Source organism: Hylaeus anthracinus, unplaced genomic scaffold (genome assembly GCF_026225885.1).
Source record: "Hylaeus anthracinus isolate JK02 unplaced genomic scaffold, UHH_iyHylAnth1.0_haploid 12002, whole genome shotgun sequence".
NCBI classification, from domain to species: domain Eukaryota; kingdom Metazoa; phylum Arthropoda; class Insecta; order Hymenoptera; family Colletidae; genus Hylaeus; species Hylaeus anthracinus.
Genome location: NW_026534349.1, coordinates 11,030,455 through 11,049,127, shown reverse-complemented (window position 1 = coordinate 11,049,127; position 18,673 = coordinate 11,030,455). Strand labels below are relative to the sequence as shown.

Genomic DNA, 18,673 nt, shown 5'->3' with positions numbered 1-18,673 from the left:
CGATGCAACAATGAACGATAATGAATGAAGTGAGCGAAGAAGAGGGTTAGGCCAACAAACTTAGTCATTCTTCCAACATCAAAGGCCCGTTAGGTTTGACCATTGGCAACCCAATCGATGCGACAACGATCGATTCGTTGTGCACCTCGATCCCTTAAATCACGATTGACTCTATAACCGCGAACCCGCGTCCTCGTCCACCATCGACTTTCATTTTCGTCTGTCTCGTGGCGCGCACCGAAATAGACTCCCTTCTGTCAGGGTTTCTCGACAGACCACCGAATTTTCAACCAGCAAAATCATCGAGAAGATCACTGTACCTCAACAAGTTAAATAAAGCCTTTTCTAAAAGGTATCTCAAGACTTTGTCTCTCAACTTTCTCAGACCTGATTAGCTCTCTTAGCACTCTTGTTTAGTACGTAAACGAACCAGGAAATATTAAAAAGTGTAGGACTTGTTGGATACAAAGGTTGTAAAAGAAATAATTGGTGTTCTTTTTGGAGAACGTTGGATCAGATTCGGTGTCAGTCTTCATCTTTCCGTAGTTCTATACCTTTGAAACGGTATCAGATGACACCTGCCAATTACGCTGTAGCAGGTACTGCAAACTCATTCGAGCTTGAGGATCAACTCTCACTTTCTTAGCATGTCATGGATCATTGGTGTACTGTTATTATTATTATATCTTGTTCGAGCCAGGAATGCTTTCTTTCGAAATTCTACAACTTTTAAACAGTATCAGGTGACACCTGCTAATTAGACTGTAGCAGGTATTGCAAACTCATTCTCGTTTGAAAACTCTCGCTTTCCTATTATGGCATAAATCATGGGGGTACAATTATTATCATTATATTTGTTAAAGTCAGGAATATTTACTAGCTCTAGAGCTTTGGAAGAGTATCAGATGACACCTGCTAATTACGATATAGCAGGTATAGCAAATTCACTGTTGTTTGAGAACTCTCACTTTCCTAGTGTGTCATAGATCACGAATGTTGAGATTCTTATTTTATTTTGTAACGGTCAAAGATAGTTCAGGGACTATTTTTGAATTACGTGGACAGAGACGGGCAAAACCCTAGGCTTCGAATAAATTTGATATTTGCCGATGTGTTTGTCTCGTTTCCTTCGTTGGAAAATGTTCAAAAGAGAAAACGAGACAAACATATCGGCAAACTTTAGATTTATTCAAAGCCTAGGGTTTTGCCCATCTCTGCCCATAGATAATAACTTTTACAGAAACAAACAATAGAGTAATTCATCTGTTTGTAGGAAGATGTAGCTAGATTGATAAATAGATGATCTATAAATCTATCTAATAATTGGTAGATTTTAAATCATGTCCCTTGAAGAGTTAAATATTTACTTCACACCCAAGATCAGCAGTATCAATAATCCAATGTCGAGAAAATGAAACGCGAATTAAATTAACGAGTTACATTAAACTCGATATAGATTCTTCGTCTGTAAATTTTGGTACTCTGTCCAAAAATTCTGTCTTTTTAAAGGGTCTTTCGGAGTCTCTCTAAAGTGCTCTGAAAAAAAAATATATGGAAACCACTGGTCTTTGTGGCAGGCTGTATTTTTGCACCTGGTTTTTGCACGCCACTTTTTTCCCTTTGTCGCTTTCCTGTTCGACTCTCTGTTGGCCCACACCTCTTCCAACCGAGCCGTGCCAGCAGGTGCGAACCTTTCGAGTCACGGAATTCGAGTCACGCGCCAACAGGTGCGACGCGGACGATTTTAACGAGACGAACTTTGGAACCTTGTTTTGACGACGAAATCACATGGATTCTGTTCGTCCAGTTTGGACGTTGAATTTCTGAAAAATCGTCTAACCGTGGGGTTTCTCGTTCAAAAATAGCTCGGAAGGGTTGAGAAACAGCTCAGATAGAAAAGCGATTGCTACGAGTTTACAGGGATTCGCGAGAACTCGTTTTCCAAGGCGCTATCTCGTGTCTGTGGAAGATCTGAACGAAGATGAATGGAGTTAGATGTTAGACGTCTTTCTCGGTGCCTCTGTCTCCTGGTGGGCGAATTTTCGATCGTGGAATGGAATTTTGATAGTTTTCGAATCACTGAGGCATTCTGAGCTGTGCGTTCTTAGATTGGAATTTTAAGGAAATCGTAATTTAGATTACCGTCAGCAGAGAGATTTAGTTGAAATTCGTATTTGATTTAGTTGTGTTACGATATTTTTAAATATTTATGCGTGTTTGAAAATATTAAAAAATATCCAAACACGTGATGTTCAACAAAGCTAAGTGGAATATGTGTTGTATAGCTAGAAAGGAATAATTATCTACACTTATTTCAAATTTACAATAGCGCGAAGTTGAGTATAAAATGTTCTGTATTCTCAATTTTAAATTGGATACATTAATTTAAGAAATATCTTGTAGTTCTTTTTTTTAGATCTTGTTCAGGAATATCTGACTAAAATGTACTTGATATTTATCAATTTGAAGTAATCAATTTGGAGTAATAATAAAGCAATCTTAAATTAATAGATTAATTTACGATTCAGATTTTCAATTTCTAGATTCATTTGAAACTTCGAAAAAATTACAGTCGAGACAGAAACTCGTATCGTGTAATACGTAATTTTTTAAGTTGAGATATTTATCTCCTTAAATTCTGGATAGAAACTCCGTTTAAAGATCTAGTATTCTGACGCTATCAGTACCGTATTTTAACGTTAACGCGCGAGTAACTTCGAACAGATTCTTTATTGACTCTCCACTGTCTGCGACTGAATGAAAATTAATACCAATTCACTCGCCGTGAATGAGACTCGTTTTCAAGCTTAATGACTCCTCTTGTTAATTGCCCGAGACTGACTTCGTTGTTTGAAAGTCTGATACAATAGCGTGCGTTAGACTCATTCAATCTCGTTGGTGTATGAATTGTTTTCAGGCTGGGATAGGTTTCTCCAAATTGTTTCTCACGGTACTTCAATTATTTAGAAAAGGAAAAAGTATCCTAATAAAAATACAACTTATATAACAATACCTTTTGTTTTTCTAAATAAAACAAAGTCAAATATAAACTTATTGTTAAGAAATTCAGTAGTTATTTATTAGAAAGATCTATACCACATAGTTATTCAATAGTAACGAGACGTTACTGTCATGACTTCAAAATAATTATGAAATTAAATGACGTATTATTTGAAATAATGTTTCAAATAATATCATTTCAAACGTGATCATATATAGATAATTATGAAATAAAATTTCAAATAATATCTTCAATCAAATAAATCAGATATTTATTCAAATAAAGCTTAACTCTAGATAAGGTCTCGGTTAAGATCAATTCGAGATACATCCCTCTAGTTTGCTTTGCAAAAAGTTCAATTCGGACTGAAAAACCTACAAATGGTGTCGAAAGGAATCCGAGTACTCGTTTCGTCGCAACGAGTTATACTTGGCACTAGTATTTCCACTGCTCGAACGTTTTTTTCTTTCATCGGCGTGGAAGCTCCGTAGTCTTCGTGGTACGTTTTACTGGTAGGAGCGTAAATGAACCCTTTTGTCACCGACCCTGCTCGCCGGTGCGTCCTTCGAACGGCACGTAATGCACATTAAAATTAACTCTGCGTACACGAATCCTCGCAGAGCGTGGTCCATTCAGCTGGCTGCAACGGCTTTGTGCGAACGAGGAGCGTCCGAGACGCTCGCGGCTTCGGGGAAGCGAAAAATAGTGTCCAGTGACGTAAAACGCCGCTGGGAAGGATCCTTGACTCCGAAACTCTGGTCTGCGGCAAGGCTGCCATCTCCGACGAGGTAAATTTTGCATTTTTTAATTGCGAGCGTTCTCCAAGCGACACGGCAAGCCCGGTAACCCGCAGCGAAATTTCAACTGGAACGTTTCTCGACTTCCTCTGTGTTTCTACTCGGTAGTGTACGCGCATCATCGAGGGGAACGGGTCGAACAAATTTTTCAGCGATCAATTATGCTTGTATTTGAACGTTGAAACGCACAGTTACTCGATAAAGTATTCTTTCGCTCTGTACACGGAATATATTTCACGTGTTTAACTTTATTCTGAAGAAACATTGACTTTTACTAATATACAGTGGTTGTAGAATGTATTCGTACATCAATCAATTTCCCAAAAAACTTTTCTGTGAAATTGTAGTTTATTAACTCTTTTTTTTATAATCAATGATATTCTACATATTCTCGGAAATCTCTAGAATATAGTTGAAACAACAATTACTAGTTTATATAATTTGCGAAATTAACAAGAAAATACGAAAAATTGATAGAAATATAGAAGCAATGAGTATTCGCACGGTTCTTATGACGAACAGTACAGTACAGAAACAAATTAATTGTATTTATTTTTCCACGAGGAACCGTTTCCATAGTTTTTCTTTTTTTACATTTTATTTTGTGACGTACAAAACATCTCTCTAGTACGTTCTGCGTTTACATTGTAATTACAATGGAGGTAGCGTTAGTTCAGGTCGAATTTGCCACCTTGCATTGATTCCAAAATCGTCGAAATGAAACCTAAAATTTATTAAATTGTATTTATTTTTTCTCCCCTAATTCCTCAGATTCGAAAACAAATCAGGTATTCCATATTCCTACCTCATCCTCCCGTAATAAATTTGTGAATGCTCAAATAATCAACAAATGGTCCTCTCTTCTAAACAATAAAACTTACCTGCCGAACTGAAGATTGTCCCTCATACTTTTCTCATTTAACACGTCGATCGCGATGTCACCCATGTATGGGTGACAGTGTTTTTCACTCAAGAACTAAAAAGATTAATTCTGAAAGTTAGACATCGCAGGAGATGAATTTAAATGAAATTCACGAATTTCGACGTAGTTACAAAAATAAATACCACGATAAATGTTTGATTTCGTAGACTCCAATAGTCTAAATAATATTCAATCTTAGCAGAAATTTCCAAGAATATTCGTTTGGCAGTCGACGTGTTAAACAACCTCACACCGTGGCTTCAAAATTTCAACCAGTTCTGCTCGGTTAATTGTTAATGCCTTTAACCCCGGCCCGTGATCCACTTACCCCATTAAATTTGTTCCCGGATTATCGTCATCTGTTTTATCGGGCAACCAATTACGCGCAAGTCGTTAGTCGTCCGACGCAAACGTTACGATTGGCGAACGTGTGCGTTGCTCTCGGGATCGGTGCTCCGGAAATTGCACCCTCCAGGTATTTTCCTCGTCGAAACTCGCCGCTCTCGGTTCTTCCAACTAGCTATCGCGCGCTCGAATGGAAGCACCGTGCAACAATTATACGAACGGATGAGTTATTAGCGCGTCAATCATCCGCCGGTTTTCTTAGCTCGGACGAGCGTCCGAACGCCGGACTTTTCTTCGCCCTCGCGATTAATCGTGCTCGCAATTATTGAAAATTGCGCGGCGTACCCGTACGTCGAGCTGTTATTGGACCAGGCTGTTGTCGGGTTTCGATTTGCTTCGCTGGCCGATCGAGGAATCGATTGGTCTCGAGGGTCATCACCGAGAGAGATCCTCGGACCAGTGGAAACCATTTTGGTGAAAATTTATATGGGTTGGAGGAATTGTGTTTGAGACAGATGGCGAGGGTATCGGCTTCTTGGATGTAAGGGCAAAAGGTTCGAACGGATATATCGATAATATTTTTAATTTATTTCAAAGATATTTCATTTTCGTCATTTTTTTGTATTCCATTATGAGAAATATTCTATGATATGGCCATTGTTGAACAGTGTGATATGAATGGGAAAATAAAGTTTAATAAGTGTACATTTTAAAGGGTAGTTGTTGCTAACAGATCGATTGTGAGTCATATTATTCCTTTGGTGCCACAGCTGATAAATTTTGATGATAGGACTCATAAAAAATAAGTAAATTATAAAGTCTGCGTATATTAATGTAACCAATTCGAGTGTGATATTCGGTCACCTATTCAAACATAAAATAAATAGTATTACATCTCATTTGAACCTTCAAAGTTTTCATAAACGTATGAATACGTACGAAGTCATTTTCTTTTTGAAAGATATACTAAAATCCATGCGGTAGATACTTAAAAGCTTTTAGCTTGACTATCATTTTTATTTTTATATTAATGCAGTTTATTCTTTCTACAATATTAATATCACGAATGCAATAACACAGGTTCTGAAGGTATTTTTAATATACTCATTTATTCAATAATTTAGAAAATTTGTTGTACATATTAATTATGTAAATTCATTTGTAGTATTCATAGGAAATTTAGTTTTTGATGATAGCCCCGAAGCAAAGAGGCCACCATAAAACAAGTGATACCTTATTTCAACCGTCAAAAGTGTTCTTCCTTCCCTAATTATTCACCTCGCATATTAATTAACTCATGAATGTATGAATACCCAGGACGTAATTTCCTTTTTCGAGAGATAGAATCAAATCCGCGCGATATGGGGTTAAAAGCGTCGCTGAGGTAGGGGTAATCACAGTCCGAATTAGCGCGTTTCTGTGCTCGTGGATATGAAAATACATGGAATGCATTTACGGGGGAGGATTTGCATGGCGAAACTTGCCTTGTCCCGGCGCGTGCGAAAATTCAGCGAAAGACGGAGGGGTATAAAGCTCTCGTGTTTCGCTGAAGCTCTCGATTTAAGCTGCTTACCATCGCTGCGTTCTCCGAGGGTTGTTGGATTTAAAATTTTCATTGACATAACGTGTTTTCACGGAATAATACAACGTTCTCTCTCTCCCGCGATAACTTGCCATTTGCTTGCTTGGATTGAGCCTCCGAGGCTCCCGGTTAAACTTTCAGGGATCGCTGACGAAAATTTGGTTTTTACGAATCCGCGTAATTGGCGGAAACTTCTGTGGAGACTCGTCCCTCCACCCCTCAGCGGTTGTATCCGAGACGATAAATTCTCTATTTAGTTGCGGTTTGGAGCCACATCGTTGGACGTTTGTCGCGTTTTACTTGAGATTTAAAAGGGTTAGGGAATCATTCGTGGTTGACGATGATATGGATTTATGTGTAGATATTATAGTTTGTGAAAATTAGAATAAATATAGACGAATTAACGCCTAAACGAGCAAGTTTATTTGGGTCATGTACATCTAAATTCTATTTAAAGTCAATTATTAGCAGTGCTTCTGGTATAATTTTTAGAGATAATTATTGAAATATGATTAAAGATAATTCATAAGATATTCATAAATTTATTTGGCCCTTCTCCTTATAATTTCAAAGATATCGTAGTATGTTTCATTAGCATTACTCTTGATAGTTCTAGTCTGTAACAATTTAAAGTGCAATTTAAACTATTTGATAATAGCTTTATTAAATATAACTTAATAAAAGATATTGAATAATGTGACGTTTCGACTATATATATTTAGTCTTCTAAGGGGTTTTATCAGACGAATAACATACTTGATACACTTATTAATAATCAGTCGTCTCGGGAATTAATCTTTAACATCATCTCTCTCTTGAAACTAGTAAATCAGTCTTCCGATCATTTTAAGAATTCTGGAGAAACTGATATTAATAATATAAACTAGATACATGAAAAAATGAACTAGTCAATCATATAGTGATACAAAAATGTCTCATTTGTGAACAACGCATATCTTTCATACATATAACTGTATCTTTCTAAGTAGAGAGAGTTGGAGCAAACTAATTTATGAATAAAATTTAATCCTCTGTTACAATACCTATCACTAAAGATTGCCTGACCACCGTTATTAATACTCGAGTAATATTAAGAAGTTCGACGTACGTTCATAAAATGTTTGACGTACATAAAATCACCAGTATAAACAAATATTCATAGAGTAGTATTTTTATAAATATATGAGCATACAATTTGGCAAATATTACCCTCGATACCTAAGGTACATTACATTATTTTTCATATAAAACAACATTTGATATTTTTTACCAAGTTAAATTACATACAATCAATAACTGAAGTTATCTATTGCGAATTTATCAATCGCCACCCATCAAAGCAAGTAAAAATCGAGTTTTATTAGAGCTTAAAACCAAATAAAAGTCGACTGGTTCTTTTTTCGGGTTCCCGTTGGAAATACATAGTTCGACATCGTTCGTACCCGCGCGAGTTTTCAATTAGAGCATACTTGTGCTTTTTAATCATCGGGCGCAAAGAGCGGCATTATAAAGCGAAATTCCTGAAATGGTTGGGCTGGTACCACTTGAATGTATCCGTCCCCGTAAAACCGGGCATTAAGCGATTATTTTTCTGCCTCTCTTTTTTTTTTTTTCCTCTCGTTTTTCGAATGGCAACTGGGCGTAAATTGTAGCATGAATTACGTCGAAGTCCCGCTCGTATTCCTGTCGCGTCGGTTCTTCTTCTTCTTCTCTCCCGTCGCGCCATATTTCCCTTTAAGCGTTTCACCGTGCAGCACAAGACAGTTATAAACTCTGTTTGCTGGAAACTACGCGAAACAGGGACGCGACACCGCTGGAACTCCATCGCCGCGGTGCCCCGTTCGTCTTTTATGGCAGAGACGCAATCCTTCCAGAAACACGTAAACCTTGAATATCGTCGAAAGATTCTACTCCAATGGAATTTTATCCCGAGCGTCTACCTCTGCTCCGGAATATTAATTTTCCTCGAGGGGCTATCGTTTAGAGGATCGATTTGTTGCAGAGGAATTTATATTTAAGAGGGCTACATGCGGTTGCCATAGACTTTACTCAAGAATTTGTTTTTCAAGATTTAAATACATATTTAAATTCAAAACAGTGGGATTCTATAGTACAAGCATCGAACTAAACACATAAATTTTTTAATCGAGATGTATTTAAAAATGGCCAAGATACAGGAAATCTTCTAGGAACGTTTTTTCTTTCTTTCTTTCGGTGCGCACTTGAGGTAACTCGAGGACGTTTTATTCGAAGCATATCAAAGAAATTGTACGGTTAAAAGAAGTAAACATCTGCTGTATGTACGTAGATTTAGTGCACAATATTCATAACTTATGCAGAGGTATTAGAAAATAAATTTAATGGGAATATTTACCGACTGGACGATTTAAATTCCGATTATTATAAGTTTCGTTTCAGATTTAAGATAGAATAAAGTAAATATGTTGGAAATGAATAAATCACTGTGAAACTTTTATCAGTGCATTGTTTTAGATATTATTAAATAACGAAAAGAAATAGGTAAAATAAATATGAAATTAAAACACTTGTTACAATGTTTTGTGACAATTATGGAAAGTGTTAATATATGAGACTGTAAAGATGTACTCTAACGGGAACAAATAAATATACAGTACAATAATTAACATACGCTATGTTAATATATTTTATATCATGTCAAATTATTACATGAATTATATTAATATATGTATCCTCCACGGTAGTTCTAGCGTTAATTAATGAAACTTTCCAAAAATTGAAGAGAAACAATGAATTTACGAGAGCAAAAGTAAAATGTTTCCGTGCGAAACTCTGGAGCCAATTACAGAGAAATATTTTCCCGCGAGCGGCATCGCGTATTCTGCCTAAAATGTGTGCAAAGGAAGATGGAAGAAAGTGGAGGAAGAGGGAATATCGGGCAACACAGGAAGCGGCTTTCAGGCAGGTAGCAGCGACGCAACATCCGGTGTGGATAACGCCTAACAAAAGGGTATCCTTCCGTTCGCGTCGACGAAATAGATACCGCTTTCATCGCGGCGTGGAAAGCAGATTTTTCGTGCCAGGGGGACGCCCCTTTACTTCCTAGGGAGCCATCGTGCGACAACCTCGTCGACAAAGTGAGCCTGTCGGCTTCGAATAAACTACCGTGAAATTTACTGTCTAGCAACAAATCGAGCGAAAAGTAATGGCCGTTGTCTACAGAGTGATGCAACCGTGTCGAAAGCTTTGAAAATTCGTTAAACCCGTTTCACTAGGGCTTTGGATTTAACTAGTCTTTTGAGGTAGTTTGAAGAACGTGTACTTATGATTCTGGAAGTCGTTGTACCGCACAGGTGTGCTATATTCTGAATCAGAATTTTAATTTGCAATCACTCCCGTACGTATTTGTAACCTCTATATCGATTAAGAAAATTTATCTAAATTAAATGATACGGTTGATGTTTTCAAATAAATGATTCATTATTAGACCGCGAATGTTTATGGATTTATGATGAAATGAAAATATGGGTGAATGTATGAGAACGCGCACAAATGCGTACATATATATAGTATATATATATAGTATACAATAGTATACAATAGTACGTAACATTCCTAAGCATTTGGCCACACGTTCTAGTGCTTCGTTCCAAAATCCATTCCAAGCGTAAAGAATCATTTTCAACGTTCGCGTTTCTTCGATATCGTTTCGACTTGCCTTGCGAACGTTCGTCCGAGTTTAACGTGCATAATTTAGTTCGCACGAGAGCCAACCGAAAAAAGAAAACACGCGAACCGTTTTCTCTGGCGCTCTTTATGCATCTTTCTTTCATCGGTCGCCCACACGCCCTCTACTACGTGATCAAGTGTGTAACGGCGAGATTTTATGACAATATCTGGGTCGGGGTCGTTGAACTTTTCATAGCGCGAGCACCTTTGATTCAGGGCCCTTGTGATCTGCAGAGAATCAAATCGTGTTTAATTCCGAGAGACGAGGATTAAGGAGTCGAGGCTCGAGACACGAAACGGACGTCTTTCGTCGTCTCGCTGTGTGTAAGTCGCTATAGAAATTGCATTTAACGGACGCGGTGTAACGCGAACATTTAAATTTAACGTGAGCAAGATTGTAGCTTTATCGAGGTTACGAGGAAATTCGAGCTGTAACGTTATTATGTAATTTAAATCATTTGTCAATTTGATTAATAAATTTTAAATTAACAATTAAATGAATGAAATAATGTGATAATGAATTATTCAATTATTATCGCGCCTAATACCTACATATTACAATAGTTATCAATCTCTCAATAACAACTTAAGAAATAACATTCAAGAAACTTCAAAATATGCTCTCCATTTCCTCGATCTCACAACTTTATGCCTTTTAATTCGCTAAATAATTTCCTCCAAACGTTTCTATAGCAACTATTTAGATAGACAAATCACAGTGGAAATTAATCGAATGTAAAGAAACAATTAGAAAAACAAAAAAAAAAAAACATTCGATCCACGGTTATTCGATTACTATGACTGAATCAGCTTTGCAATTACATAGCTAAAATTAACGAAAGCACGTCCCCTCGAATTATTTGCCACTCGCCGTTTGAAGCGCCCTGCTGAGGCTGGAAAGTAACGAGTGTACAAACGATGTACGTAAACAATCATCAAGATCTGGAGGGCGCAACGCGAGTAAATGAGACAGCGCGAAATCACGTGTGCGCTGGTAGCGTGCATTAACGATACCATCGAGAATGGTAATCGAGTTAATCGACGATCGTTGAGTTGCTAATTAGCCCGCGAAGCAGGTTAACGAATGCTTGTAAAATTCTTGGAAATCAGATTCCAGTCGAATTTTCGTACACCAGGGGCAATATTGAATGAATGATATACACCGACGCCGGCGAAACGAATTACTGGCTGCGACCGAGTAATTAAATTCACCGAAAAAGGAACTCGTTGCTGGGCTCGGTAGGAATCGCTGGTTCTTACGAGGCTGAAGGAATTTTAAAATTGCGCAATATAATCTGTTACATCGTTGGTGGGGTATAAATAGTGTCCCAGAATGTATCCATGAATCTGTGATAGGTTACTCTGTAGGCATAAATAGGAGAGAAATATTAGATGAATATTCGTAGAAAATATTCGAGGAAACCTGTTCGTTATTGGATTTCACGTTTTGGCGGCTGAGGTTCTTATTCTTATTAGAAAATGAATTTAATCTGGCGGATCCATTGAAGCGTGGCTGGATCTCTTTTTATGTGGTAAATACGTTCCATGGAAAGTAGAACACAAAAAAATTCCATAGAAAAGATTTGCTTTACTCTTGGTAACTCTTGGTAAACAGACATCAATCTTGTTTTATGATGATTTTTCTCCTCTGGAGATGTAAACAGTGATCGAGATTTGTGATGATTTCATTCGTTTTTAACAGACTTCGAAAAGGAGGAGGTTACTCAATTCAACATGTATATTTTTTTGCTTAGTATTATGTTAAAAGTATTTACTATAGGTGGTAAAGGCATATCTATTCCCTTGTAATTGTACTATTTCAGTGAACAAACAGTTGATTTGTATCGTATTTATTCTAAATCATAAAGACATAAATAATTCCCTTCTAATTTTACTATTGTTAAATTAGTTGTTCTTGATATAATTATAATATTTTGGTACACAATGAATTTTTAAGATGAACCACGTCTATTTTTTACATTACACAATATTCAATCACTGCGCAAAATGACGTAATAAAATAAAAATAATAATGTTTAATTAAAGATTAATTTTTTTCTGGAGCATCCATTTTGTTGCACGTAGCATTATCCTATAAATTTAAGTAATTTAATAATACAAACCTATGTCATCTTATTCGCTCCTTCTTATTTTAATTTTATAGAATATAAATTGTGGTATGACGAGATTAGCCATAAAAATGTGACATATTTACTAATAGACACTCAAACTCAGCGACACATTCAAACAAATGCGGACGTTGGCTTTATCCCTCCAATTTAAATTTCTCATTACAAATATTCTTCTTCTTTTCCTTTCTTCCTTGTTTCGATAGGAACGTGGTGCCTCGTGTGTTTCTCTCCATTTTAATTGTAGACCATAAAAAATTCCCCTTGACGAGATTTGCCATAAAGATTCTACGTATTTCTCAATGAACAGTGAAACTCCCAACCGCGCATAATTTTGCGCAAATGGTGCACCGTGCGAGCTTCGATCGTTTCCTTGAATTAATTACTCGACCAGAATGCAAGAATCTCGTTTCTTAATACCAGTTGCGCATATTCTCCCAGCGATCGCTACCTACGCGTATTTCGTGATCATTTAATCAAAAGAACGTTCATGCGCAGTTGTATATTACGCTTTTGCCGAGCACTGACTATTTTAATTTCCCTTTCGTTACCTGTGTTCGTTGGAATATAAATCAAGGCGTTTCCTCGCGTATAAAATAAAATGTAATCTGGAAATGCAATCTCATCCAGGAGGGGCAATTGTTCAATTAAAGTCTTTAAAAAAAGTCAGATTTGTTTGAGGCTTCGGGGAAAACGTTCTATGGGTTTAATCGATTGCTTCGAGACTTTCGGAGGCTTGAATATTAATAAATATGTACTTTTAGAAATTAATTTCATTTAATTTGTATTACTTCGGATTCGGAATTGTTATTTTTCTTAATAGTATGAGTAAACAGTTCTGTACTTAAAGAATTATACGAATTCATTTTTAGCTGTATGTAGACAAAACCACTGGAAATAATCACAGAAAGGAAATAGTATTGTTATAATCAATCATAATGATTTATAACAATAATATTGAATTTAGTTTAACTCTTATCTTCATTTTTAAATCGTGTACTTCGAAGAGTTCATATGCACATATTGAGAGGGGTTATGGAATTTAATATGACTTAATATGAAACTTAATATAAAGCCAATATTATTTACATCAGTACTGTAAACATGTAAAAAAAGTGTTTTCTCTTTAAAAGATAAAGTCACTTTTAAATTATCCTCGAGTCACAAGCAGAGTTATGTCTTCACCAAGCTAAGACGTCGAATATTTCCGAGACTTTTCGTTATTATGCTACTATTAATATAACAGCTCGCTTCTCGAGCAAAGATAGAGTTCTAAGAAAGATTCGAGGCAACAATTTTTTCCCCCATTGCAACAACACGAAAAGCCTGGGTTTCCTCTTTTAATCATCTCGCAGAGTCTCGTCGATTTCTCAGCTTCGGTTCATCGTTAAAAGCCACTTCGGCCGGCGTCTCGGGATCTTGTCTATTTTAAGCATCGCTATATCTTTTAGAAATGTCGACGCGAATCGTCGTCCGTGGCGTAGGCAACCTTTAATCCCTCGTAGAATCACGAATCCAGCCTTTGAACTCGAAATTTACCGAATCCACCGCTTTTCCCGCGCGAAGATTTAAGCGGGAGTTAAACTACTCCATTCATTAATTTCACAAGAAAGCTTTTCCCCCGTCTGAAAAGCCTTAGCGAAGAATCAGAATGCGATCAAAATTATTTAGAGATCTTGTTAGACATCGAAAAGGCAAGATGAAATCTGATGTATTAAATACCTTGAAGGGAGAGTCTCAAGTAAAATGAAAAAAAAGAAAAAGAATCGACTTTTGGTTCGTATAAATTTCTGTATTCGTTTATTTAATATTTAGCATTTGTTAATAGCATTGGGAACCGAATGAAAAAGTTAAGCTCAAAGTGGGTCGATTTTTAACCCATCCACTTCCGAAGCGTTAATAAAAATCCTCCAATGACTTCCACTGTACATCGGTCACACAATATTTCTTTCGTTACGTGATTTAACCCCTTCAACCGACCAAGGACATTAATCTTTAATTGTTTAGAACAGGATCTATTTTCAGAATATTACCCCCTTTTAAAATGCTTATAATAAAAGACCTCGATAATATATCGAGGCTATAAGACGTCGATATACGTATATCGCGTAGCAGCAAAAAATGAGAGTGCATAAAATACGCGAAACGAGGTTATTTCCTGAAACGAAACGCGTTAACGTTTATTATTATTCACCTGTCAGCGTCAGTTTGCCGGACTGCTGAAAATTTACGACAATTTATTGCAAAGTGTAAGAAGCACTTTCGCGTTCGATAAAATCGAGAATTACTAGCAGCAGGGATAAAATCACGAGCACGTTATTCACGGTCGTTCGACGAGAAACACCGGTCTTTTTGGCTGATTTTCCCTTTTAAACCGAGAACACGTAGATACTTAAGATGAGATACCGGAACCAGAGAAATTGAATCAGAGCTGACCGAGAGCAAATTAAAAAACACAAAACAATTACAGCGCACAACGATTAATATAAAATAAAGAATCTGTCTGTTTAAGGTTTCTATGTAACTTTTACCATTTCTGCCCAATCTAGGTGACATTTTTGTTAGTTACTCCATTTCTACACTTGGGTGCTCCATTTCCAACGGATTTCATTCATTTCAGGAATGACATGAAGTCAATTATATTTAGCGATGCAATATCATTACTAAGAATATAATTTTCCTAGCGCGATGGAATGTTTAGAGCAGTGGACAAACCTGTGGAAAGCCCAAGTTTCTTAGCGTGCCTCGGTTAATTCCTAAGGAATGACGAAGATTAGAGGCGAGAAGATGGCCACGGTCACGGCTCCACGTAGACACTGCAAGCGGTCACGATTACCGCAATTAGTTCACGTGTCGATCCGCTCTGAATTGCCGCTACTAACGAACCCGCCACGCCGCGTTAATTAGTTCCACGAAATTTACTTAGCTTTTTCCTTTGTCGAATCGTCGATTCATCGACACCAGAACGTTGAAACGGTAAAGTTTATTAGATCCAACTTACTAAAAACAGCAAGAACTTAATTAAATAGAAATTAAATCTCATCTACCTTGAAAAGAATTCCCTGTAGGGACGAGGTTCTAGGAAGCCTTATTTTAAGGAAAGATTAAATTGCATGTTTTCTGTTTACGTAAAATTTTCCGCTCTTTTCGATTCCGACATCAAACATAGGGGTTACCGTTAAAAGAAAATAAGTTGACCTTGAAAATGAGGTTCAGGGTCAAATCCAAGGTCACCATTGGATTCCTCGTTGAAAGTTACCTAAACCATAATCTCTTTTTTTTTTTAATCATTAAACTCGCGAGATATCCAGAGGTTTCCATACATTTTCCCCACCCTGTATAAATACAGTCAACTGAAATCATTCATAGGGTGGCGTGGGAGAAACTTATGAGACACCCTAATACATTCTGAGTCATTCCAAATTACCTTACAATTGTATCGTTTTATAATCACGAGTAGACTGCGGATCTTTATGCATTTATAGGAAATCTGAACGTGCAAGAAATTACAAAACGCAAACAATATGCAAGAATATAAAAAAGATTGAAAGTAACGTTCATGTTATAATATTTTAAAGAATAAAATAAATTCCTACTTAGGTTCAATTTTTCTAGGCACGTTCGCGAAGATGTTATTTTGCATAAAGATCCGCAGTCTAATCACGAGGAATATATCTAATAGTTTTCAAAATTGTTTGCAAGTTTAAAAGGCTCTGCTGCATTCGTCGCTCTATTTGTGGTTAACAAACAGTCGTCGTTAATATCACAGGGGTTCGATATCGTGTATCGTGCTCGAGCTGCGCCTGAATGCAATTGCTCTGTTCGGATGAGCACTCTTAATGACCCACGCTCTTGTTTCCCAGGGAGTGATTAACGAACCAGGTTTCAGATGATCGAGGAAATAGTGAAAAGCTCGACGGGGAAATATAACAACGGTTTCTGTGGCTGATAAGATTTACGATCGGTTAATAACGCGTGACCGAACGGAATGTATCGTTAAAGAAATTGACGACTTCAGCAAGGTCCTCTGCGTTGGACATTGTATCGCGTGCTTTGCGAAGGAAATTTACGTAACTCGTTTCTGGACGTGCGAATCAGCACGCAATTACGACGAATGATTACTCGTGGGACTTTAACGCGCTTGTCGATATCGAACTAGGGCAGGAATATGGAGACAATTTCGGTCTGTATTGAAGTTAAAGTAGACTTTACAGTTTTCAAAATATTCCGATAGTCTGGAATATGTTTACAGTATTGTACATTTCTTTAATATGATATTTTTAATAATGGCGAACATTTAGTTAAATCTAAACTGTCTTAAATGTCTTGTTATTTACTAAATCTAAACTATTTTAAAATTCTTGAATGTTTTTAAACTCTAGAACATCTGAGCTGTTCGTAGTCTTGATTATCTTTTAAAACCTGTATTATTTGAAAAGTTAGAAATAGGTATTCCAATGAATAAAAGGTATCTCAATGAATGTAGATCATTTAATCTTGATTAATTTAAAACTATTAAATATTTAGTAAATGTGCATTATTTAAAATGTCTGAAATATTTTAGAGATCTCGAATACTTATTCTTCAATAGAATAAAAAGCTTGATGTCTTGCAAGTCTTTAAAGTATAAAATTGGGAAAATTTCAGTTTTTTTTTTTCAAGTCTTAATTGCATTTACAATCTCTAATAGTATCCAAGTCTTGAATATTTTAAAAGTTGTAGAATACCATTAAATTCCAACGCTCACTTTTTCAAGTTTATTTTCATCATTAGAAGCCATCAATTTCGCCAAATGGAGTAAAATTGATTCCGAATTAATTCACACCATCATCGTCTCGTTCTTGTACAGCCATTATCATTAAATAATTCCCATCCACACGACCAGTTTCCCATCGACGTATCTGAAACGAGAAATGCTAAGAGCCATTACAGCATAAAACCAAAACAAACATTCCAACCGATCATTCTATTTTTGCCACGTATTAACGTGGGAAATGATTTCCATTCTTTTTATTTTGTTATTACTTGTTCCGCTAGACACTCGAGGACCAGCGTCATCTCGGGCCTAATTAATATTTCATTCGGCGTAAATTATTCGGATCGTTAATTAGCCCGTGGAAATTAACGAGCGCCGATTCTCGCGAGCGGGACTCGTGTTTCTCGCGCCTTCCTGCTGCGCCGCGTGGTCGCTTCATGGAAACTGAAGTTTACGAGCAACAGGTGGTTTCATGCGAATATCATTTCCGTGGCGTTATATCAGAGTCCTTCGAGTTTCACGGCCGAATTTAATGGAACGAAAAACGGAAGCTCCGTGAACAACCAGCGCTGTTGATAAACATAAATCATTGAGTGAAAAGTGTTTCATGGAATCGACTAAATTTCTGTACAACAAAGTATTCCAGATTAAATGCAAATTATTAGAATCTAATTGGTAGTTGCTTCTGTGTGACTCTTTTGGATTAGGGGGGTTAGAAATTAGACCACCTTCTGTTTAGCATCAATATTTTATTGAACGTTTTTCATTCGTTTGCGTGCGAGACTCGTCGAAAGATTTCACGTTAAAATTGTGTGCCTCGTAGGGTTAACATTATTATTACTAACATTTTAATGAAATGAAAATTTTATTTTGCTCCAAATGAAATATTATACTTTTTGAGTTGCATTGCACGTATTGCGACTGAGCTATTTTTAGTAAACGAATTTAAAGATCCTTTTAGATATGGTAATGGATTCGAATTGCATACTATTATCGAGCAATTATGAACATTTGTGATTAATAATTATTCTTCTGCTCAATTAGGAGAGAAATGTAACAATATTGCTCGATTACCTAGTATTTACTTGTTCTTCTAAATTGTGGTGGTAAATATTATAATTACTTCTCTTGTCGTATTATGGTATCGTATGATATACGACTGTTGAATAACGCAATAGCCAATAGGAGCGGTTATACGGTTCGAAAGTCTCATAAATATTACTGAACATTGTTATGAAATATTATGTAAGCAGGGTAATATTTACTTCTCATTGAAAGTGATGGTAAAATTGTAACTGTATGCAAATTGTATGAAGAATATACATATTATTTTTATTTAAATTATTTGATTATTTCGAAGAAGTGAACTTCTGTTTCAACATATCACCCATAAGATTGGATCATAATAAACCATAATTCGAATAAGCTCAATT

General features: G+C 36.5%; 1 protein-coding gene across 8 annotated transcripts in view; it reads left to right on the top strand.

Moving 5' to 3' along the window:
- Window positions 1-18,673, top strand: part of LOC128891846 (disabled homolog 2-interacting protein) — a 412,576-nt gene that overhangs the window by 266,924 nt on the left and 126,979 nt on the right. For 2 of the 8 annotated variants that reach the window (XM_054151730.1, XM_054151726.1), the window contains exon 2: window positions 3,622-3,789. The exons of the other annotated variants lie outside the window; for them this stretch is intronic. The gene's annotated coding sequence lies outside the window, so the exon portion shown is untranslated. The remainder of the gene's footprint in view (window positions 1-3,621; window positions 3,790-18,673) is intronic. 8 annotated transcript variants of the gene reach the window in all.